This window comes from Chiroxiphia lanceolata, chromosome 7, assembly GCF_009829145.1.
Source record: "Chiroxiphia lanceolata isolate bChiLan1 chromosome 7, bChiLan1.pri, whole genome shotgun sequence".
Taxonomy (NCBI): domain Eukaryota; kingdom Metazoa; phylum Chordata; class Aves; order Passeriformes; family Pipridae; genus Chiroxiphia; species Chiroxiphia lanceolata.
Genome location: NC_045643.1, coordinates 18,058,468 through 18,084,848, shown reverse-complemented (window position 1 = coordinate 18,084,848; position 26,381 = coordinate 18,058,468). Strand labels below are relative to the sequence as shown.

General features: G+C 36.6%; 1 long non-coding RNA gene across 1 annotated transcript; it reads right to left on the bottom strand.

Moving 5' to 3' along the window:
• Positions 1-3,120: 3,120 nt before the first annotated feature.
• LOC116789818 lies at positions 3,121-18,568 on the bottom strand. The gene is made up of 3 exons (XR_004358162.1): positions 18,242-18,568; positions 4,270-4,497; positions 3,121-3,243 (listed from the first exon to the last, which is right to left on the bottom strand). It is a non-coding gene; the product is annotated as an uncharacterized LOC116789818 (long non-coding RNA).
• Positions 18,569-26,381: the final 7,813 nt, after the last annotated feature.

Genomic DNA, 26,381 nt, shown 5'->3' with positions numbered 1-26,381 from the left:
ATAATTGATCATATCTCCATCTTTCCATTTGGTGAAATCTAAGTGATCAAACTTCCCTGTCTTTTCTCATCAGCTGTTTTTATCATGTGCAAGGAAATTACTGTTCCTATAACTATTTCCAAAATTACAAAACTATATTTGGAGAGTGATAGCATTGCATTAAGCTGAAGTTAGTTTCACAGTTGCAATTCTAATTTCATGTTATATTTGTTCATGCTTTTAGGGCTGCAGCTATTTAGAAAGTACTGCAGAATGTGATTTTATTAAATCATTTCTACTGCCATGGAGAATAAACCTTGCTGTAAGCTTTGAAATTGGACAATTTTGCTATACATACGGTCGTGGTTCAACATAAGCACTATTGAGGTAATATTGCCCAGTCTGTATTTCAAGTAATCTCAACTCCTAACTCAGGGCTAAAGTGATGAATCATTCTCCATGTCTGCTCAATGTCTGCTTTGAACTCTTTCTTTAGAAAATAAAGGCTAGCAATGTGGCTTCTGAAACACAAACACCTATGCACATCAACCTGGTGCAGCCTTAGTTACAATTTTTTTTAATTTTTTTTAACTCTATAACAACTGTGATAGTTTATGGAACATAAACTCCACTAACAAGATAGAGTGAAGATACACTTAGTCTACATTTCTGGCTAAAATATACCTAGCTGAGCTATGTGAAAACACAAACAAGGACAACCATTCTCAGACAACCTCTTCTACAATCCCTGAATGCCAACAAGAAACTCTTCATTGACTTGGATCAGGTCCCAGTTAACTGGGAACAGTATGTGCATGCTCCAGCTCTCAGGTGATGAAATGGTCTGTTAGCAGAGCACATGGTTTTGATTAGTGGCCTAATGAACTAATGCCTTAAATCAACAGGAAATGCAGCATCTGGTCAACATTTCATGGCTTCCCTAACCCCCAGCACACCTTACTACCCCTTCCAGCTCTCTTATGCTATATCTCAGTACACGAGAATGTTAAGGAAAGAGTTAGAAGAAAAAAGTAGATATTAATATATCAATTACTATACATGAGACACACGAAAAGAAGTGTTGCTGGTTCCAGTATTCTACGGATCATGTTTCTGCCAACTGAGGCAAAAATCTTAGGCCTTCTCTTGTATTAACTGTCCAATATTTTCTACAGTATGTTCTTTAAAGAACTGACCAGAGATAATGACATAAAACATACTTCTTCATTCATAAACATATTTGTATCTAGTAGTTGTTAAAGGACTTTGCACTGATATTTACATGCTATACCATATTGAGATGATTGTATCTGTGACAAATAATATTATTTGGGTTTTACAGAGCCCCCCCCCAGGATCCCTATCCAAAATTCTCATTAATAGGGATTCCATATTTCCACACAGCTTGTCAGTTTGATTATTTAAGTACTTATTCAGTGTACTAAAGACCCTAATCACCCCTTCAAAGCATGCAGCTCTATGTAAGGCCTCCAATGTCTGAAATACATAAGGATCATCATCATCATAATAGCATGGCAGCTGTGCTTCCTATAAGCCAGAAAAGTTGGTCCTGTATACAACAGACACACCTCAGCTACTGTGTGCCATCTGCCTAGTTAGCGCTTAGACAGCCACAGCAGATAGAAACAGCTGCTCCTGACAATATGAAAAACATCAGTACTTCCTTAAAGGCTTTGGCAATGTGGATAAACAATTTCAGTGAAAAGAATATTTTAAATTGCTGCAAATTTTCGATGCAACTGCTATTATGCATCACACCACAACAAAGTGATTACGCTCAGTATAATGGATTTTGTTCAGCAACTGTAAGAGTGTTGAGCAATTTTTTTGTTGTTGGAGTCGCTTTTGGCTTTGCTTTTTATTCCTCAGTTTTACAGAATACCAGTTAACATGGCTAAGAGACCATTTTGTCCTGGACAAAAAGGTTTCACGGCACACTATGGTAACTTACTGTGAATTTTTTCTATTTCACTCTTTCAAGGAAAACAATTTTTACTTTCATGAGTTCATCGTGGACTTCATCTTGAATTATACATTTAGGCCATTTAGTCATTTAAAGACTGGATTTCTGAGAAACCTCAATACGGTGTGTCTGGTCTGCAGCAAAAACATGACATAAAATAAAGCAAAATTATGAAATCCCTACCATTTTGGTAGGGATGGGAGGGTGTTTGAAAATGCAGAGAAACAGGACAATCCTTGCTCTTGGCAGCTATGTGTTGCCAAAAGGTTGACTTTACTGTGAGTAAACACGTTAAAATGCAACAAATGCATAGAAGGATGACAGGCTATAGAGAGCAGATGAATAGATATGCACTACACGCACACACTTCATACCTACGCAGTTTTTCTCTTCTCCCTTCCTCATGAATAAACAGAAAAGCTCTAGGTGTCTGACTCTGGAATGAAGCTGCTCATTCAAACTGGGGGCTCTGTGCCCCTTTTGGAGGTCAGCTGGTTGCAGGCAGGAGGAATGGAAGATACAACAGCCATCTCTCACCTGCTTAACCATGCATAAGGAAGCAGACATTGCATGGTGTCTCCCACCACCTCCTTCCTGTCTGAGTGCTCACGGTCTGGAGATGGAGCAGCAAATTACTATAAATAGGCCCTGGCAGTGCAGAAGTCAGGCACGGAAAGAGTTAGCAGTACAGACTCCACCTCAGAAATTGATAGAGGATGAAAACCTATCTATAGAAAAAAATCCAAAAGCTATCTGGAAACACAACACAATTGCTGTTTTATATTTTGTATATATTAAACTTTCAAGCTATCCGCAGTTAGTGTGAGGTTTTATATTAATTTTGAACAGATCAGTAATTGGCGGCAAATTAATGAGAAACCTGCTGTCACATTAGAGCGTACATTTTTAACAGAAGTCTTTAAATATTTGGACAAAATATCTATATATTTTTAAATGGTAATTCTTCAACTAGTAAATGTAATTATCTAACTCTAAAGCAAAAAATATAAAAGGACAAAAATGCATTTAATCAAAATATTCTGTCATTGCCATACATAAGTCACCAGAATATCTTTTCAACAAATGAAATTATTCTTTATTTTATGCTTTTAAAAATGCATTAGTGTAATTGCTGTGCAACAAATTACCTTCTGTGCTATAAGCATGGCTACAACATCCCTCGTATGTACATCAATTGTGCCCATTGTCATGATGTTCTGATGATCACCAGGGGTGAGTTCCCCTAACAGCATGTTTATAAGGGCATTCAGCTGAGCAATCTGCAAAATAATTATATTTCAATGGAGATATTACACTGTGGGGAAAAAAACCTATTATATGTCAAGTGCTAAATGGAGCAGTTATAGAACCAAGACACATTTATTGGTGCTTTTAATCAAAGCAAATAACTTTCGCAAACTAATAATGGTGTTGTTTTCTTACAATTTTAATTTTATTCCTTAATAACAAAAATACACTTTTCAGCTGGTTCTGAACTTAATTTCAGAACAGATAAACACTAGTCTGATACTGCACTTGGAATGCTGGTCTGAAATGGCACACGTGATAAAGCTACTAGATGTTTAAAGTACCGCAAATATACTTTTAAATTCTGCTTCCAAAACAGTCACAATATACTTCACGTTTACTACAGGAAATGCGGGGGCTGGGGAGGGGAGGGAAACAACAACTCTCTGGGGACTGACGCCTTGATCACGAGACTTTTTTGTGTCAGAGGAACATGAAAAGCAGGATCCTTGAACAGCCTCCTTCATCAGACCGCTATGTAATTCCCTATCCTGATGGGAATGGTGACACTGAAAAGGTGGCCCAGAGTGCCTGCCTTCATGGCCCTAGAAGCCACTGGCAGTCACCAAGAATTAGATTTATTCCCAGGCATCTGGAGATTTTTTTTTTTAAGTAAGTGATGCTTCTGAACAAAAACAATAAAGTAATTTTGGATTTTTTTTGTGGGGGTGTGAGGGAGGGAAGAGGATGGGGACACTGGAACAGTCTTTCTAAATTATACTAGCTATTAAATAATAATAAGCACAAATCTGCTTTTTAAATGGTTGCAAGACAAATCTTTCTGACAGAGACTGCCAAAAATACTAAGCTGATTCATGCAGATTCCCACCTTTGCCAACAGGGGAATGTTTGCACTGATGAAAGAAATAGGATTTTAAACACAAACATCTTCAGTAGACTGATACAGTGGCAAGTAGTGATCTCTAATGTCTTCTAGAGATCACTAGATTTTATATTTAAATTTTATAAACCACTCCAGTTTCACAGATTTTACTTACTTCATAAGACTTACGTCTTTGTTTAAAATTACTATTTTGATGCATTTTGGCCACAACAGGTTCACGTGCCTACTTGTGGTTGCAGACTTTCAGTTGATTTCCAACCATTCTTCTAGATTCTTGAAGATTTCAACATCCTCAGCACAGTCTCAATATCCATCAAATCAGTTGTGTTGACTGATTTTGTATTTTATTCTCACATGCTGTTGCAATTCCAATGATTTTCTTCTGAAAAAAAGTTGCAGAGTTCCTTCTAAGTACATCAATATTCTACCTAATGCAAATACTATTTACCTAATATATAATGCTATACTATCTTGTGGAAGCAATTTATATGAAAATCATTACGAAGTGGTAATAACATCACAGACTTCGTCGTTTTGTGTCTGAAGATCTGTCTTGCTAAAGCTTGCCTGCTTCCTGGCAAAACACAAAACATATAGACCTGAAACTTGGGCAGGCCAGATGACTGCACTTCAGCACCCCGGAGGACAGAACTACCTCTATCCTAACCCCAGGCTCTGAGCTACACGATTGTGAAAGATCTCAGTCTGTAAAATACACTGCCTGCTCAGAACACAGGTTTGTTATGAATAAAAACCTTGGTGTTCTTCTCTTTTCACCCAGTTTCCTTTGACTAAAAAGTCCTACTTCACGCCTTGTGTGAATTTGCCGAGATGGATGAAAATAACTCATTTTTTGTATGCTTGTCTTGAATTGTGCCTCTCTCCCGAAGCTCTAACAATAGACGTATAAAAGTTTATGAACCCAAGAGAAAGAATTTAATGGAGATTAATGGCTCCACTTAGGTGGAACCCAAGGTGTTGCCTCAAAGGAGAAAAGAGCTATAGAACAAAAAAAATGGGCTAAAAATCCCAAAACTTCACTTTCTCTCAGTATACTGTTTATGCAGTAAATGGCTTGTACACTCTGCAATGTACTGCACTGAGTGGATTTGTAGCCTGCCTCCTATCAGTATGAGAAGAGTGATTTTGGTGGCCTACATCCAAAGACACAGCAGTGGATCACTGTTCATATTACTCAGTGATTGCATATAATTTGGCATCACTGAAACAATCGCAGCTCTAAAAAGGTTGAGCTCTGGGCTATTACAAAGACTAAATTAACTCTCATCACTTGAGTGAATGATCCATTCACACCAAGGTCAAAATCACTAGCTGAGCAGCATGGGAAAGACGACACTGTAGCTGACTGACCCACAGTTGCATATGGATAAGACTTTATTATTCTCTCAGACAACCTGAATTTTACCAAAAACATTAAATTAGCCACTTACTGTAGAAAAAAATTAAAATTTTACTGTGGAAAAAAAGTAAAATCCAACCTACCTACCTTCCCCCTGCCCCCTTTGCTCCTTGGGTTCAGACAAAAGCACAAGTGCTATAAGTGAGCGACTGAAGTTGCTGAGGCAGGAATGAAAAGTTCAGGAGGAAAATAAGGTGAGACTTTTCTTCGTTTCCTGTTGAAATTTCTTAAACTAGCCTATAGATCAGGCACCCGAGTGCACTGGCAAGACAAGAGAATAGAGAAGAAAGGAGTTAGCAGGAGCTAAAGAGTAACCAGGGTCTCTCAAGAGAATACAAATTTCTCTTTCTGAAGGAAGAAGAGTTTTCTTTTTATTAATTTTCTTTCCTTTTCTGTCTCCAGTTTGAGTTAATCAAATATGAAATCTCCTTGTGGTAGGATAGTCTGATACTGGTTTTTTTTTCAGAATGGCAATTAATAGTTATACTAGCAAACTTCTTGCAGAACAAAACTTTGGTTTTTAAATAGGCATCCAAAAAGACAAAATCTTTCCAATTTTGAGCCAATACTAATCTCCAACTTTTGAGTCAGTATTAATCTCTGCATCCATCTGCACAATCCTAACTTAAGTGAGGACACTTAACTTGAAAGGTAAGTCTTTACATTCTGCGATTACAAATGCAGCTTCAACAAACAATCTTCCCATCACTTTGCATACATTTACACTTCAGTGAACCTCGAGGGGAGAGAGAAAAGAATACAGACAAGACTTATGGTTTGTACAATTAGCAAATCATTCCGGGATAAGAGAATGGACAACAAAGATACACATTTTCCCTTGAGACAATGTTGTCTAACTGGCTGTGACCTCAGCTTCTCCTATTAGTTGTGGCAGATAATGTGGTCCAGACAGGGAGCCTAAGGTTTCTAGAATAACTTGTGTCATATCTTTCTAATCCAGCAGAACATCAGGCAAGGAAATACACCGCTCAGTAATCTGATGTGTTCTTAAAAAAACACAGGGCATTGAAAAAAGTATATATAACTGCTGTTGGTACTGCAAGATTCTTACTCTTGTCAAATTTTAGGTAACACTGTGAAATAACTTCAGTACTTTGCAATCTGTTGATAGATGAAGAAATCTACAGTTAGAATAATTTTCATTTGGCTAAGAATAGCGATTAAAGAACATATTAATTTAGGATGAAAAGTTTCCCTGCTTTTAACAGTTTCCCTCAGAAATGATTTTCAGTAAAACAACTGCAGAGAGGAAGTGGCATAATGGAGAAGTGACACTCACATCTTCCACAGGGATCAGAGAATCCTTCTGGTAATAAGCACTTTTTAGAAATATTTTTAGAACTACTGCAGTAGGTGTGTTAGAAATATTAGTTGTTATTGAAGGAACTAAATCAGTCCAAAAGCAATAACAAATGAAACCAAAAAAGAACAAAATTAACGGAACCAGAGTCAAGTCATTCTTCTACTTTCTATATTGCAATCTTTCTATATAATCTTACTGTCTTAACAGGTGTTTGAGACCACCAGCAAAAAGATGCTGTAAAAATGAAAGTATTTCCATTGTTTTAACATCATCTGCGTTTCTAAAGCATCATAAGCCTTAAGCGTTAATCTGAAAAACAGCTCTGTGTACCAGAACAATTCCCGTCTTGCTGAAATACAAGTTACACCATTTGAGCACATAGGCACAGCTAGTCAGTCTTCAAAATAAGGAACAGTTGCTCCTGTCTGATATGCACACCTGAAGCATGCACATAACGAAATCACTCTGTTGGTAAACTATTCACCAGCAAGAACATCTTTTCTTCCAGCCTGATTGATATTATTTTAATCACAGTATTTGCCAATTCATTTATGGAAAATATTTTTTGTCTGCCAATTGCTAAATAAGAAGTTCCTTGAACATTACATCTTGATAAGATATTAAGGTTATCTACAGGATTTGAAATGAACTCATTGCACTGGTGACAGCAGACTTGTAAATAAAAATGGAGTGTTTGTTTTCAAGAAAGGCTAGTCCAATATTAAGAGCTCTGATCAGGACTCAGAAGGTTTGCTCTCACAAAAGTTCTGAAGGTGACCTTTGGTAAATCACAGAATATTGAAGTTCTCAGCTGTAAAACAGGGATAAATAGCACTTTCCTATCCACAGAAGCTCATAGGAGGGTAAGTAAATATACTTCTTATATTGAGAAATATTAGGAGATACTAAGATATACAGTAGGAAAGCTTTTCCTGTGAAAACTAAAACCTATAAAAAGTTTGTGTAAAATTCAATAGAAAGTTTCTGTTCAAACAGTTAAGACTCAAAGAGTTACATTCAAACAAAATCATATGATAGACTCCCATTCAGTTTTCTCCCCTAAGCAGATCTCGGCCATTGTCTCATCAGCCTTTAGAAAGTGCCCCAACTACTGAGACATTCTTCAATTCTACTTTGATGTTACCCCACACTGTATAAGATATTTAAATTCTTGGTGACCTCATCCTTCTGCCCCAAATCAAAGTGAAATTTTCATCTATATAGACTACTTCTCAACATTTGGAGAACTGACCAATGATATCTTTAAGTAAATATAAGTCCCCAGTACATGCAGAAATTTTTAAGATAGGAAAGAATGATAATTACTACCTCCTATGCTTGTTTCTTCTACGTTTAGCAGTTCTTTCACCCCCTGATCACTCATATTCCCAAAACACTGGGAGTTTATTTAACGGTTCCGTTTTTAAAATAGGGTATGAATAGAGAGACATCTAGCAGATTCTGGATTATTGACATGGATCCAGATCATCTCTAATTCCTATAAACTGTCCTTAGGATGTTAGTTTACAGTCACCATTGTCTGCATCTATCTTTTTCTACTGCCATTTCTCCTACTGCTTTAGCTACACATCTGTTTATCTCGCAGCTCGTCTGTGCAGCTGAAGAATAAAAAAGTTCTCCATGTGTTATTCACCTGACAAATTTTGCCTTAGAAAAAAGGCACAAACAAGTCAGGAATAAAGTTATCCAAAATTCTACAAATCCACAACATAAAGACTATCGTGGTCATAATTGCTGGGTTCTGAATTACAGGAAGGTTTATTTTCTTAAACTTCATCTCTTTTCAGATGTTTAACCATTGATTCAGAAGTACATACCCCATGTCCACAGTGCTTTGACAGGTCTTCATTTCTAATGCAGCAAACAGTCGTGAAAAAAAGACAGAAGCAATAAAGAAGTAAGCATGGCAGCGACTGCATCTTGGAATTTGACTTCTGAATCTTATATGAAAGCCAGCTGTGTAATTTGCTGGTTATGGAAGGAAAAAATAAACTCAGAAGGATATTTTCAGAAGTACTTTGAGATTTGGGAGTTCAATGCTGTAATACTTGTTTCCCCAATTTTTTAAATCCTTTGAGTTCAAAAGCCCTCTAATGAAGGGAATTTAACAAGCTACAGGCTCCTACATAATGCAGAGTACTTAGAACAGGAGAGATTATTTCAAGTAGCAAAACACCGTTCATTAGGGAAATGATCACATTTGCAAATCTTCTCAGCTCCATCTCCATGTGTTCATCATTTATTTGTTTCCATGGAGTTTTCATCCAATCTTTAATACTTGTCTATAAAATTTAAAAAAATAAACAAACAGCTCCTACTACATTCTAAGCAATGCCCGAGGCAAGAGAAAATGGAAAGAAGGTTTCCAACTCATCAGTAGGTGAATATTTATGAATATGTATGGTATACAAATACAAGAATATCAGTTTCAACATTTAAAACCGACTGATGCTGAAAATTAATCTAAGGATTTTTATTCTTTATGCTAGAATTCTGTTTGTTATAGGGACAGAATCCTTAACTTCATGGGTTTGGGTTTTTTGTTTGTTTTCAAAGTTTAAAACTCATTTCTAAAGTATTAACATTCCAGAGCTGGGAATCACTTCACTTCTTATACAATGACTTTTCTGCAGCATTAATTGATGAGAGATGTGCAAGTAACAAAAAAGAAAAAATTAAATTTCAAACCTGAGATAAGTAGGTGTATCTCTCCTACAGTCATAAAATGTATTCTTGCTTTATTCGTGGCTGAATTTGTCTCAAGAATCTCAAACAAAATTCAATTAAGGTAAATGTTTGATACTCAGGGAAACTGAAAGCAAAAGTATACATTATTTACCAGCTTTAGTATAAGCAATCATTCCAAATAAAACTGGATCTTTTAATGGAATTGCTTATCTCGTAATATTAACCAAAAAAAAAATTGCAAAAGTTCTCTCTTGAACATCTTCTCTGGAAAAAATCACCTGGAATATGTGTCCAGTAAACAATGTTGCAGTACTGCTATGCTGAGTAACTCACTGTGTGGATGCTCTACACCAGTATAAAGTGACTTTATTCTCGAGAAATGACTCCACTATGGACACCTGCAGAGATGTATAACCACAACTGTAGGTATCTCCTACATGTAAATCAGTGGATTAGAATGTAAAAAAAGTCCACCTAACATGCAGAAACATATGGTTTTGCTTTGGGACTAAGGAGTCATTGAATTCAAAATTTCAATTAAATCACAAATATCAAAAATTCTCATTAACCAAAACCAATTAGCTGTAACATTCTCATGGACAGTCAATGCAATTCTGTTGCAATGGCAAAATCATTATGGTAAAAGATACTAAAACCAACAGAATGTATTTATAAAGAGGCTTTATGAAAGATTTGGGTCCTGTTGATAAAATGAGTTCAAGCTTAAATCAAAAACTGAACAATGGCTTACTTATGTAAAAATAAATAAATAAATACCAGGAAGATCTCTTGCTTCCTAATCTTGTCAGGCACTCTTTCATCAGAGTAGAAGGAGCTTTTGCTATTCTTCTACAACAATAACTTCATCTCTGAGGTAACTGTGCACTCATGGACATTAAAATAAATTTTGTCCTCTTCTGGAGACTGAATGGCTTGTGTACAGCTGCAATTACCTCTGAGGAAAAGCTGATGAAAAGAGAAATCTGTGATGACCACTGAAAGGGACTCCTGTCATTCTGAACAAATACAAGTAAAGCTGGAAGCCAGATTAGTGACTTAATCATAAACTATAAGTCAATAGACAGGATTCTGTTATAATCCATCCAAGGCCAGGTTTTCATAGTTCTTATGTTATAAAATAGGACTGCTGCAAAGGTTATTCTTCTAGGGGATTATTAAATGGCCATTTTGAAACCTCCTTTCTTTAGGCTAAAGAAATATAGAGGAAAACGAAAGACAGTTGTATAATTTCCTGAAAGACACTATGACAAACTTAACCCCACCAGGAACCATCTTATCCATCTGAATCCATAATAACACGTATTTAGGTTTGGAGCTCCTCCAACTTCAAATTGATTTGCTGAATTTCATAAAAAGTAGTGAAAAAACCACTTTGTTTCCTCCTTGATGACCTCTGAAACACATTTCAGCCGCAGGCACTTTTTAAAGCCATGCACAACAATTCAGAATAGAAAAAAATGACAGACCCTGTACTCCGGCAGTGCTTGTAAATACCATTGCAATAACGTTCTCATTCACTGTCAAATACTGAAAAGGTACAAATTGAGGCAGACAGTATGACACTGTCGGTGCACATGGTACTGTGTGAGGCTTTTTCTTCTCACTACTCTTCATTGCTTATTTGTGCAGACACAACTAATGCACTTCCATGCAAGGAGGGTAATGATAAAGAACTACTAGTGCTTTTTTTTGCAAGGTGAGTTAAACTAAGTCTAAAGTTTGTAACATTGTACAGTTCACAGACAGAATAATTTCAGACTGTTTCTTAAACAACTCGAGAATAGAGTTCATAGGTTCAGAAAAGTTGAGCAAAAACCCAAACAGCATTATTTCAAAGTTTCTTCCTCAAATATTTGTTCTATTTACATGTGCTAAGCATGAGACATACCCACAGATTGTTCTATTTATTTCATATCCCCATACCTCTGTGGCGTTTCCTGATCCTGACCATTCAAGAACTGAATACTCTCCAGTCACTTAAAGCCTTGTTTTCCTACTGCACAATACTCAATCCACACTTTTTCCTCTTTTTTTTTTTTAATCACAGCTTATGTCTGTATTAGTTTGTTGCTGACGAGTCATGTTTATCTGGCTTTAGTGCTATAAACACCTAGAAGCTCACCTAAAGCTTAACTCGGTTAAGCAACTTAAATTGCTTAACTCGGTTCGGGCAATCATACAGGCATGGATTGTATTTATTTATTTGAGATGTAAGATGAAGAGCACAGTCAGACCGTTAACTTGACTTCTAATTTTGTCCAATTAGAAGTGGCAATTCTGCCCTGAAGATTGAATTTTAAAGATTTGTCTGTGTTCCCCCGCCAAGATTTTTGCGCTCTGAATCAGTATCGGTGTAAATGAGCTACAGTTCAAATCATACATTTAAAACTTGTGGGCATCCTTCAAAGGCCAAACTATGTCTCTGGGGTCCTACTAAGGCACCTTACCTTATACTAAGGTGCCTTTGGCTAATACTACTGCCTTCGACTCAAGAGAATTGCTGCCCAGTGCCCATTGTCATGGGAACCTGGGAAACTGATGGCCCCCAGTCACCAAGAAATCACACTAAGCATCAGAAAAATCTTTAAAATTTATAAAGTAGTGTATTTGCTGTTGGAGAAGTATAAGGAAACTCACTAAGATTTTGGATCCGTTCCATATTTTCTATTACCTAGTTAATACATTTATATTTTCAGATAATCAAAGAATTTTACACCTTCAAACATTTCCTGGACATCTGTTCAAACTCAAACATTCCCCTCTGCTTTTCTGTTGTTCCTATAGTCTGAATCTGGATAGCGAAGGACATATTGACTTCCCTCACTTTACTTTTACAAGTGTTAATGTCCTTTAGATAAGGCAGAGCATTTTTGTATTAAAAACGTAACCACAAATGGGTTAGCAAGTATCCCAACACTTTGCTTAATTATTAATAAATTCTATACAAACAGGAAATATGCATATTAAATCCAGCTGGATTATTGGAATGGGACAAGAAGGGATTCAACTTGCATTTCATCACATTTCCAAATCTGGGTTTCATATACACAAACTAGTCTGCACAAGCCAACAAGGAAGAATATTGCATACAATTGTGTCTTGATCTGGATGCAGTGGTACCCAGAGAACTCTGAAAAGATCACAGCTTCACTTGATGTATAGTGTGAGGTATAGTATGTGAGGTATAGTGTGACATGAACCCAGTGGAACTTGACAGTGCTCCTTATCACTGACCCTTAGATTGAAATAGGAAACAAATTCTTATAGATCGATAATTTTACCAGGAAGAGCAACCAAGTGTTATATGTAAAATGGTATAAGACAATGATTAAATACACATTACATGCCTGCTAAAGCAATAACACTTTCTGTACTGACCTTCATCTCTTCCTACTGTGTCTTCCCCTAAAATGCCTGTGGAGGTCAGTAATGCATAAAGCTGATAGGGGATTATGAATGCCAGGTCCCTGCAATGTACTGATGATGGAATTTTTTTCTCTGCAAATAAACGAAGGTCTGCTCGCTGTCAACACTTCACAGAAAACTGCTGGAGTCATCAACCATGTCACAATAACAAATGTATAAGTATATACGTATTTAGACATATACACATGCTCTCTTTTTCACACACACACACTTGTAAAATCATGAAGCTTGCAAATTAATATGAAAGCAATACAAAGCAGATACTCTCTGATCTGGACAGCTTGCTATCCAGTCTAATAACAGAAGTGACAGACAAGTGGGAATATTTCAAATACAGTAAGGGGTAAGAGGAAGACAGGTTCACAGAATTACAAACATTAAGTGACTTGGTTTAAACAAATCTGTTTGGGGGTCTCAAGTGTGCTTTTTGTTTGTTCATTTGTTTAATTAGAGGTTAATTGCTGCATATAGCCCTTTGGAAATGAACTTCTAGGACCTACTCAAATTACACAAGATAATAAGGGGAAACTTGAAAAAGTTATTCCTCTTTTGAATAATTTTTTTCATTCCTATTCATGTAACCAATTGTTGTTCTCAGTGTGTCACACACTTATTGATCTACTTTGCTGCTTAACAGTGGAACGAATAAGACCATTGCTGTGCAAACCAGTCAAACCATCTTCATCCACATAAATAACAGAGCAAAACCATTTGGTTTGCACTGGATGTAAGGCAGCTTACATCCAGTGATGAGAACTGTAGCCATAATACAAATGAATATAATTTTATGCTATTTTATTATAAATAAAATACTAAACACCACCTATGTCCACAAAGTGTATGTATATTATTTTTTTATCGTGGATTTGGCATTCAAAAGCACCCAGATTAGGCTATAAAAGTTATCTATACACAAATTTGAACGAGCAACTGTCATCCTCAGTTATTTTTGTTCATGATCCGATCCTCGTTAGGCTCACAAATGCATAAACCTTTTGCATGTGCAAAGGGATAAAAGATTATAGCAGATAGAATCTATTATATGAATGTTAATAAATATAGTCAAAATCTGTGCATGGATTTTTAAGCTTATCTTCATTAGCAGAAAATTACTCTGTCTTACCTCAAGCTAGTTAGCTAAGTTGCTGTAAAAATCTAGTTAAATACAATTAATTTTACAGTTAGAGGATATCTAGTTGAGTCAGCAGTGGATAGAATGTAAACCATCCTGTCCCAATGGGCATATCCAAATAGGTCAGATGCAGTGCACCCAGAGTCCTCATTCCTCTCCACAGACTATAAACACAGTCTACAACGACTAGTTCAGGTGTCAATAACTGTCCTTAATTTGCTGTCACTTTATACTTGGATGCTTCTATTTTAACAAGAGAAAATGCATTCATTTCAGAGTTCCTGAAGAAATTTCACAGAGAAGCAGAGACGCCATAAAGGCCAAGGAAGTGCCAACACCGATATTCGAGTTTGGATCACAACTTCTTCATAATTTGGAAAAGTTCCCAATTCAAACTCCTTACAATGGTTTTGCTGTCTAGGATAGGACAAGGCTTAGCTGGATAAGCAGGGAATTACACTGTTACAGAATGATTTCACAAGACATGACACCTCAGGTCCCTTCAACACAGGGCTCTCTGCTACCCAAAGGACTAACCCAAATCACACTTCAACTGATAAGGCCCATTTTATCAACTCTGCTAGTGTGTTCAAAAGAGGACAAAGGCTCTCCCACAGAGGAAGAACTAACAAACCTCAAGAAGATATTTTTTCTCTCCAAGAGGCTTTTCTGGCTCTTATACCAAACAATATACTAAAACAGTCATTCTACTCTATTAAAGCTTATGAAACTCAGGGACTCCATCTGTGGAAAAAAAATGAAGCAGCCCAGCTACACAGGCTTGACATACCCCAGCTCTAGGGAACTCCGGACCCAATCCAGTCTCCTACAGTTCTTTTCTATCTGGACCTATCACAGTATAACAGAGTGATCTGTGTTCTGTTCTACAGCGACAGGCTATGACCAATTCCCTCTGAACTCAGAGGGAACATCTGGCGGCTAAGGAGTCAGACTCATGGATTACCAACTACTTGTATCTTTAAGGCATTTATTTTTCTTATTCAGCACTGCTGTTTTCCATATGAAAGTGTAAAGACATTCAGAATAATTTGACACTTTCTCATAGCATTGCTTTTCAAGGCCAAGTGGTAGTAAAGTCTTCTTCTAGCAAGTAGGACTTGGGTTTATTTTTTGGAAATCACAGGAATGATGCTGCAAACTGAGATTCTTTTCACAAAGAGATTCCTTCCATATATGTTTCCACTATAGATCTTGAAAGCCTAAGCAAGGTGAAAATTACTAAAACATAAGTACTTCATTTTGAAAACAGATACCTTTACTAAACTCTATAGTCTTTCATTTAACTATTACAAACTTAAATATTTATTCAATATAAATATAAACACACAAAAATAACACACAATTGCCTATGAAGGCAAGGCAAGAATAGAAAGAAAGTAAAGCTATTCTTCAAATTCTTTATGGAATTTTTATCATTGTGTTTCAGAACACTGGTTTTTCAAAAGGTCAAGGAAAACAAAAACAACTTGAAAATAACAGCATCATTGGAGAGTGGTCATCACCAAGCAGCATACTGACGTGTTTGTTGAGAATATTTTTTTCCTTATTTTGTCTGCTTTGCAATCATCTTTGCTTACATGTTAATAAATAATTTAGAGTTGTGCTTTTAAATACAATATTATTCAAATGAGGAAAAAAGGGTGGTGTTTTTTGTTTGGTTTTCTTTTTTTAAAGCAAGTAGTAACTACAAGAAAATAAAAAGAAATTAAATGGAATAAGTTTCCAAAGGTCTTTTTCCCTCTTCTGCTCTTATACTATCTAAGGGATCCCTAATTCAGCAAAACTGAACAATAACACCTGAAGTTCTGTATTTTTTTGGTGACATTCTCTCTTCTTTTTCCTTAAGCAGGGAGGATGGACACCTCTTTTTCCCATTATAGGAGAGGCCTTACTCTTGAAAGACCACTATATGACACAGATTTTAGCAAAATGGCTTTTCTGTCATTAGTGGTTGTCCTGATGGCAAAGCTAGTTAGGGAGGTAGGTCATCATGTTCAAAAGCAGTATCATTGTGGTTTCTACCTCAGTCTTCACTGGCAGTCAGGCTTCCCACATTTCTCAAATCCCTAAATCTCTAGGTGGGGGAGAAAAGTCCCTCCCAATGTAAACAAAAAGCAAGTTCTGAATAGCTGAACAGCCACAAGTCTATGGAGCCTGATGACGTGCATCCCAATGTCCTGAGGGAACTGCCTGATGTTATTGCCAAGTCACTCTCCATCATATTTGAAAAATCATGGCAGTCAGGCAAAGACCACAGTGACTGGAAAAAGCGAAACATCACTCCTGTTTTCAGAAAGGGAAGAAAAAGACTCGGGAAACTGCAGCCTTTTGAGCCTCACCTCTGTGCCTGGGAAGATCCAATCTTTGTGGGAGCAATGTTAAGGCACATACAAGACAAACTGGTGATCCAAGACAGCCAGCACAGCTTCAGTAAAGACAAACTGTGCTTGAGCAATCTGGTGGACTTCTATGATAGAGTGACTGCGATGGTCGGCAAGAGAAGACCAAGTGAGGTCACCTACCTAGTCTTCTGTGAGGCCTTCAATCAGTCTCACAGGATATCCTTATCTCCAGATTGGAGAGATATGGTGTTGAAGGGTGGACTATTCAGTGGAAAAGGAACAGACTAGATGGGCACAGCCAGAGATCTGTGGTCAATGGTTCTATGTTCAGGTAGAGACCAGTGATAAGTGGTGTCCCTCAGGGCTCTGTCTTGGGACAGGTGCTCTTTAATATCTTTATCAATGGTACAGACAGAGAGATTGAATGCACCTTCAACATGTTTGCAGATTACACAAAGAGGAACAATGGTTCTGTACCAACCCCAACCCTGCCAAAACCCCCAAATAAGTAAACAATAAAATAACCACACCACACACATCACTGTCTCTCCCCTTATTTTTATCTATTCAGCAGTTGCTCAGCCCCACAGGCCCAAACAACACTTCGGGGACAAATCAAAATTGTCTTCTAACTTTAAACCAAAGTTCATAATCAGCCTGCAATCAGAATATACTTTAGAATCATTTCAGTGTTTCATCAACTGAATTTTCAAATAATACAGTTGGATTCTTCATTTAGTTCTTGATCATGGCAGAGAAACAAATGCTCATTTAAATAATCTACCAGTTGCTGACTTTTAGTTGAGACTTGTGAATACTCATTCCTCAAGGTAGAGATCATGAGAATGGACATTCAAAATGCGATGTACTTAGGTAAACTAAACTTTCTCTAAAATTTATTTCTAATTGGGAAAGCTTTTTTTGTTACGTTTTGCATTGTCACATTGGGGAATACTTCAGAATATACATTGATAAATAATGCTGAAGTTTTTATTTTGACTGTAAACTCCAGTTAGTACTCTAAGCTATTGACAGTGAAAGAAATGTCCTAACAGTTCATAAAATCATGATTATTCTTATCCATATCCTGGAAAGGAACTTGAGTATTCAACTAAAGGGTGAGGGTTTTCGTTGGTTTTTTGTTTGTTTGTTTGTTTTTTAAATCTGTTTCTAAACCCATGCTGCTTAACCTGAAAGATATAACTTGTTTATTAAATTAGGGTGCCTTATGCATTAAGCAGGTAACCCAAGGAGACTGTTCCCTAACTTTTCCTTTGCTGCCACTCATTTAATGTGTTCCATCTCATGAACTATGAATCATTTCATTTTTAATAACTTTTATTTCCTTTACATTTACCTAAAACTTTGCTAGCCTCGGTCAGTGCCGCCCTGAAAGATAGCCTGCACACATTTAAAATATTCCCAGTGGAGAAGCATAAAACATTTAAAATCTACATTTGATCTGACAACAGCATCATCTTGTTTGAATTAGAAACAGATTAGACGTAATTGAAGATAAAGAGGACAACAAGAATCACTCCCATTTTGGTGGAGTGGGCTTTAAATTATCAGATTCACTCAGAATACATTACTCAGAAACACTGAATTGTTATCTTTAGACAGCCTTTTCTAAGAGTTTACAATTTCTCAGTTCAGTGAAGCTTGCTACCAGCTTGTTATCAGAACAAAAAATGAAAAATCATTTGGTTCAGAGCACAGAACTGATCTCACCTCCAAAAGAACATGCTTCCTTCTGATAACCAGCACTTCTCTGGACTGTAGAGGTACTACTTCTCTGCTTTACAGTGAAGTCAATCTTTTTAAGATTCTTCCACGTTTCAGGTAATTCCTAACCACATTAAAAATAGATATTGTTTGTTAGTTTGCAGAGCCACAAACCAGCCCACACAAACACATACTTTCATTCTCCCCTCCTTTCCCTGTTTTTCTCTTTTTTTTTTGAAAAATATTAGTTGAGTATGTGCCATTCCTTCCCTACATCCTGATGCAGTGACAAACATGAATTTCTTACTCAGGGTAATTCTCAAAATGCAATTTATGGAAAAGATCAAAGTATGCTTACAACATCCTGCATTTTCTAGTTAGAACACGTTTATTAAATTTGGAAATAATCCTCAAAATACAAAAAAACACCCCAGTGATAAAATAGTTTGACAAATCCATTATTTTGATCCACCCGTAAGAAGGGTGTAAAAATGCACATATAGTGACAACCTAATGTATTAGCAAGTCCCAAATATATTAAGCCCTAGCTCTTAACAAGGGTGTGCTCAAACCCAATTTGGTCCAAAAAAGGTATATATTCCTCATATTGCTTTTAGACATCTCAGAGGCTCCTCTACTCTAGAAGCTATACCTCTTGTTGACAAAAAGGTCTGTGCCTCAAGTGTAATTGAATGTGGACGTGGACTTGCTCACAAAATGCATAAGTAGACACCGTAGTTTAAAGGCAACCACACAAAGATAAATGGAGATTTTTCCAGTTGTTGTTCTGAAAAATTTACATAGGGCTTTTGCAAACATTTGTGTTTACTCTGTCTCATTCTACTTAATTCCACAATTCTGTGACACAGCTGAACCTCATTACCTCCTTGAAAGTCATATTGCTCAGAAAGGTTTCCAAGCACTATTCGAAGCAAGTGACTAGAAGTTTAATAAACACCAGCAATCCTCTGACAATGTATAACTAAGAACACAATAAAATACCTGTCTATAAATTGTACTTTAAAAAAGGATATTTCCATGGTGGAGATTATTTTTCACCCGCATTAAGAGGCATGACAGTTTAGAATTGAATAGTAAAGACATTATTTGGAAAGATTCCCCATTTTCATATGCAGTGTAAGTCTTTACATTTCCTCCAAATCTTGATAGGGAAAAAAAATATCTCCTGAAACACCTTTAATGATTTGGAAAAACCAGGATGAAAGCAAAGCTCTGATTCATAAAGAACCAGTGTTTTACATGCTAAACCAGTCAAATATTATAACAGTGCTATTTTTACTGCTTCAACTTTTGGTCTGTCAACACTTTCCTAATTAAAGTTACATTAAAGAACATGGCTCAAATTTTCAAGAGGATTACCTTCAATTTGCATGTACCATCTGAGACCACTTCTGCACCTCTGTGTGCAAACAGGCACATACTCTTCAGAGAGCAGCAAGAGCTGGCTGCTTCCCAAAGGAAGGTAAACTAGGAAGAGAAAATTACCCCAGCACAGACAATACCCTCATCCACCGAGGGCTCAATCCTAGAGGGCCTTAAGCACGGTAGCAGAGCTGATTGATTGTAACTGGGCGCATCAATAGCCCCAGACACTGCCAGCAATAAACCAGATGCTGCATTCCAAGAGGTACAGCCAGGAGGGTTAGGAGAGACAGAGGTAAGGACAAGGTAGAGTACAGACAGCCATGGGGGTCTATCCAGAAGAGCATACCTGGAGCACAGGTCCAGATCTAGGTCCAAGCCCACCCAGGTGGCAAGGCTGGAGGCAGGCTGTAAGACATGCACACCTACCACGTGCCTCTGAGAGAAACCAAAACCTCAGGGCTAAGCTTAAGTGGAGTCCTCTGGGTGTGGGGTGGAGCCGGCCATTAGAGCCCTATTAGTGCACACAGGACCCTGACAGTTTGTACACGTGCAAAGTGATTAAGCTGCTAATTACCCGATTTACTGCAAAAAAAAGGAATGCCCTGATCCTGCAAGATTAAGACTACCCTGTAGATTTTTACAGGATCAGGATTTAACCAGCTTCAGGTTATGGACAGAAAAACCTTTTAATTTTGTAAACAGAGGTGAACTGAGACATTTTCAGTAGTCGTTTGCCAGGTCTTATTTATGAAAACTAAAATCAAATGTTCCCTGTGAGTTTCTTAGCTAAGCTCATCTGAAAAAGGAATTTTCATTTAACCAGAAATGTTCATGTTTCAAAAATTATTTATGTCTCAGCAGGACAGTAGACAGAACCAGCCTTTCAACAGCTTTTACATAAAATTTGTATATATCAAAATGCAGCAGTGGATTTCTTCATGTTTCATGCATCCATCTGGAATGTGAGAGACCACCAAGACCAAGGTTCTGCTGTAAATCATACATTGGATTAAGTCCACTATATCACCCATCCCACCTTGAACTCCCGACCAAGAATCTTCAGCTATTTGAGCCATGTGATCCCTCTGTATTCCTCAGCTCTGATCTTAGCAGCAAGGGTTGGATAGGAGCATAGTTACATTAATGGCTGCATTTCAGGATTAACAAGCACAAACACAAAAATAAAAGTAAAAATTTTTCGGTGGTCCTTCTAAGACATATTTGTGCAACATGGAAATCCTATTCTGTGCACGGCAGACCACATAAACTAAAGGTCTTGTCTGGGTTTGAAATCTATGTTCCATTAATAAAGGCGATCCACAGTTAAAACTTAACATTGAAACTACCTTTAGCATATGACTACTTTGGTGAAAACGCTATCTCCGACAGACAAATAACTTTGTCTTCTAAACATTTAAATTGATTCCTAGGAGGACAATGGTGGTCCAGCACTGATAAACACTTTTCATAAAGTCCCTTGAATGAAACTTGAGAACATTAAGAAAAATGTACGATGTCCCTATTTTGGACCCGATTAAGTCAATATAGTATTTACCTTAGAATTGGGAACATACAGCAGATATCATTCTATATTTAAAAATATATCCAGTAAAAAAAGTGTCTAATGTAAAGAGCTGTAAAATAAAAAATATACAACTTCATCCAGGATTATTTTTATACTTGCTTCTATTTAAGTATGTGCCAAAGTTTTATAACTGTTATGTTGAATCCTTACCTCCAGTTCTGCATTGAATCCTCACCCCCAGTTCTGACAGCTGCTATCCACAAGTTCTCAAGAGGTCAGTTTTAAGACTTCAAAAATGTATTCTATGAATTCGTGGTCCTGCATAGACACTGGATCACTGAAGCAATGGCTAAGCATTGAAACAGGTTCCCCAGAGAAGTGGTGGAGTCACCATTCCTTCAAACATTCAAAAAACAAGTAGACATGGCACTTCACCATAAGGTTTAGCGGGCATGATGGTATTCAATTAAAGGTTGGAATTTACAACCTTGGAGGTCTTTTCCAACCTTTCTGATTCTATGGATGTTCCATTATTTCACCCAGAGCTGTGTACTCTCCTCACACTTTCTTAGTCAAACCTGTCTCTGGTTTCATGAATGAGCCTCTCCATTCAGTAGCACTAATAATATGTAATGTAATGTAGCACAGAGCACATGAAAACTTAAAGCAAATTAAACACATAAAAAATATTAATGAACAAGTAAATTCAATCAAATAAAACACAAGCATGGTGTTAAGGCTTGGTTGGTGGGTTCTTTTTTCCCCCCTCTCTTTAAACAAGAGAGAAATATATGACAAGATACTAATATAATGGACTCATTTACACTTGACCATCTCTTTCTTTTCTGCATCTACCGCACGTGGTTCAAGTAATAACCCTATTCACGTTCTCAGTGCTGCAGAATCGGGGGCAGGGGCTTGCTGTCTAAATACTTTAGATGGGCATTTGAGGGGATGAGTACAGCACTGTGATCCACATCCATCTTTTAGAAGAATCCAGGATTGCCACTAATTTCAAAGAGCTCTTCTCCCAAAGAATGGATCTTTAGAATAGCAAACAGGCAATTTTCAATCTAGATACCAGCTCTCATGCTCTAAATAGTCCTGCTGAAGTTTTTCAGCATGGAAAGTGCCATTTTAAAATCCATTGTAGATATAAATTTATACCAAAGATGACAGAATTGTTAAAAATCCTTAATACAGTAATGAGTAAAAAATACAGTCCACAACAATCAAAGAAGAAATAACTATTTCTAAGATATTATGAACACCTTAAAAACAGCAACATTTTTTGAGAATTTGATGTTTATCCAGAAGAAATGTAAGGTCAAAGACATTATGTCTATTGTCCCAAGGAAACACCCAAGGCAGCAGGGAGACAAAAGTCTGCAAAATCTCTCTATTGTCTCATAGCTAAAAGGGATGGAAGGGACTTAAAGAGATCCTTCAGTACATCCTTCTTAATATAAATACAAGTACAAATATATATACACACATACAGAAAAGGATTACATATATATACATTTTTGTGTTTATGAGTGTATACATAAAAATATATAGGATAGAGAAACTAGAGAAGCTTGCCTAAAGCTGAGCTGTTTTCCTTAAATTTTCAGGTTAATTTTTAAATTAAATTCACCAATTATATTTAAATTATATTTAATTATATGGGCAACTTGATTTGAAATAACTATTAACAATTCTTCTGATTTGAAGGTTCTTGAGAATATTTGAAGTTCTTTAGAATACTGGGCCTAAAAAAACCAAAAAACCAAAATGAAACATGATGAACACTAAATTTTAAACAAATCAACAAAGTAATGTAATTATTTATATGTAATTAATAGACATATTGTATTTCATTAATAGGCACAAGGTGGTATAATAGGCAAAAATGGAAATACCTATTCTTTAGAATGCACTAAGTCTCAGGAACCTCATAATTTTCATAAAATTCTACCTCCCCTTTACTAAGAAATTGTCCACAGAGCGGAAACTGCTTTATACATCTAATTTCATAATCAATCCATTAAATACCACTCTTTGTTCCTCAGAGCTACTTGACTTATTTCTTCCAGGGTATCCATCTGATCGAAGTCATGCTAAATGAACATCTAAAAGTGAAAAAGCAGTGGAGGCAAAGAGTAAATTCAAGAAAGAAAAGACATCCTTAGAGCTAAGTCACATGCCAAGACCCACGATATTGTACTGATGGCAATGACAATTATAACTTGTCAGTTAACATCAAGTTTCCTGTCTGCTCCCTGAAACAAGTTAATAGGAATGACTGCTTGGATACATCTTTCTCCAGTATTATATTTCTGTTTCATGCATCACACTAACATCAAAAATTCAAAGTACCTATTGCCATCAGTCAGACACAAAACATTGCACTTGTTATTACTCACATCCTCCAACATGTTGATTTAACTTCCAGCACTAGCTAGTGAGATGGATTGGGATTCAGGTCCTTATGACCATCAGTGTCACTTTTCGTAGGGTTCCAAAAATTGGAGTATTGAGTCCAACCTTATCCTTTGTTTATTTTTCACTATTATATAGTGTAACCAATTTACAGTTAATCTATTTTTCCCTGGATAAGCGGTGATTTTGATATATTTATTTATTGATATTTGTTTCCGTCTGATATGTAAAAAGACCTGCAAAAGGAAGAAATTGCACAAAGCATTTTGCACGTCCTCATAGTCCAGCAAGAATACTCCTGCACAAAAACTTGCATTAACATTAAATTTCTAGCAAAAGTGTTCCACTGCAATTCACAAACCACTTTTTTCTGCCATCTGTGGACATAACCTCACAGTTTGTAGAGAAGGAAATTGTTGTGGATAAATAAGCTCAATGGTACTTGCAGATCTGGGAACAGAAACAGTATTAGCTGTCCTAATGAGAAATGAGGCACCAAGAAAGCAAATATTCAACCAACAATCACAAAGAAACCCACAGTTCTTGAGAAATGCCCAGCCTGGAATATATAGAAGTCATTTGACACCAAATGCTCAGTAATACAGGCACTGTAAAGCCAAAGACCGCCTGGGCACAGTACACAAGCAAAAGTAGAAGGCAGGTTCATGAACCAGCTTTGCAGATAGTCCATCACCCAGCTGCAGATTTCAGTGTGTGTTAGAAAGGCACTCTCAATTAGGCAAGTGAACCAGAAGAAGTTAAAAAAAAAAGTTAGCTAATATCATTCAAAGAATATATGCTGGTGGCTGATGGAAATTACTGGATGCATTCATAAAACAAGAGAGGCAGAGGTTAAGGAGAGCAGAATATGACAGCTCACAGAAAACAGATGGAAAAAAGCCTCACAGCCTCTCTTGAGATATTAGCCTTCTTCACATAAGCCACTGGATTAGGGTGACTGGACTGGGAAAACAACTACATTCAAATGCCAAGAGGAAAGGTCAATTGTGACATTAACAAAAAAATTTTTAAAAAGGAAAAGTAGCAAAAGTAAGAATAACTGAAAAGGGTCTTTTCCAAGGTATTTGACAAATCCGTCTACAGATGATGCAGTATCATAGCTGGTTTTGATTAGACTCTCCATAATATCACAGAAATTGCCATTGACATTAAGTCCAAAGAACGTTTAAAAGTCATTTAATTGCTATTAAGAAAAAGCTGCACTTCAAATAAAGTAGTGGATTTAAATGTTGTCTCAATGTTTTCAGTCAGATACTGAAGAGAACACTTGATAGCTTTGAACAGTCCATCTACAATCATGTAGTGTATGTATTCAGTGTAGAGTTTCCATTCATTAGAAAGAGGATCTGCCTGGAGCAAATACTGATTGTCCTGGAAAGAGTAATTTAGAGTAACAGAGGTTTAGAATTGCGCTTTCCAGTGTGTATTCCTTATTTCAGCTAACTGAGTCCAGGAATAAAGAAACTCTCACTTTGATGAAGTGCATTCCCACTATTTACAATATAATTACCTTTTCACTGTAACTTTTGCAAGTACACCTGGAACTAGTTACTGAAAACTATTTCCCTTTGGAGTTAGATTTACATCAGCAAGTGCAAATATTTGAAAACAGTTTTAGCTTTTACTTAATCCTGGCTTTCCTAAGTATTGACACCTACTTAGTGACAATAGCTACTCCCAGAACAAAATATTCGCTGGATTTACTGTCATGTTGATTATCTGGTAAATCTTTTCTACTGTTTCTTGAATCATACTCCATAGTTTGAACATTTCACTCTTTTTTTTTTAATCAAAGGATAGATAAAAAGATTTCTGACATTTTTTTCTCTCGATAAAAAAAGTGTTTGAATCAATCTACACAACATCCAATTTCACATTATGCTTGAATATCCTGATTCTCTCATCCACATTTTAAGCAAGGTCTCCTTGCCTGTTCATTACACTCGCAGAGATCTGCACTCTGCCAAGTTAGAAGCAGCATCAATTGTTTGTCAAAACTCTCCATGCAGCATGGTCTTTCACAGCCTCTGGCACAGCTTTGTAATTACAGTTAAATGTGCAGTATAAGGAGAGTAAGAGAAACTCTTATTCTTTCTAAGGTTATCAGAAATATTTCTAAACAGATTTCTTCCTTCTTTGTTCAGTCTGTTCTGTACCAAACTCAAGTTTACCTGTTATGCTGCAATAAACCATTGGTCTTTTCATTGGGAGAAAAGAATGAAAATCAAATATGCTCAGACTCCTAGTTTTAAAAATATCTGCCAAGTTCTCAATGGATTCAACCTTCTTCTGCATCCTATTTGTACATTAGTAGAGCTTTCAATGTATACAAAAAGTGCCAGGATAGATTATAACACTGAACATTTCTGGCTCTCCATGAGATGCATGACTAGACAAAAGCAGGACAGGTTTCTCTTACTGCAGCTCCTCCTTTGTCTTTCTGTTATAGTTTTTGTGTGAAATACTCAGGTTTTAGTTCACAGACAGTGCAGCCAAACTGGTAAAATTCTCAGTGAGAACATTACCCTGTTTCAAAACTGGATGATGTCAGCTTGTTCTCATTATATAACAATATGTTTAGAGCCTTGGAAAGTATCTTACTAGCTGTCCATGTGCAAACTAGAACTATTTTAACTAAAATCAATCTAACATCATAACTTTGATTGAAAAGGTTCATGCTAACATTTACAGAGAAGTCCAATATGTGTCTGCCCAGTTCCTGAGATGCCATTTCCATCAGCAGGAAGAAGTCCCATTAGGTATTTTTTTTCTTTGTTTCTACAAGGGAGG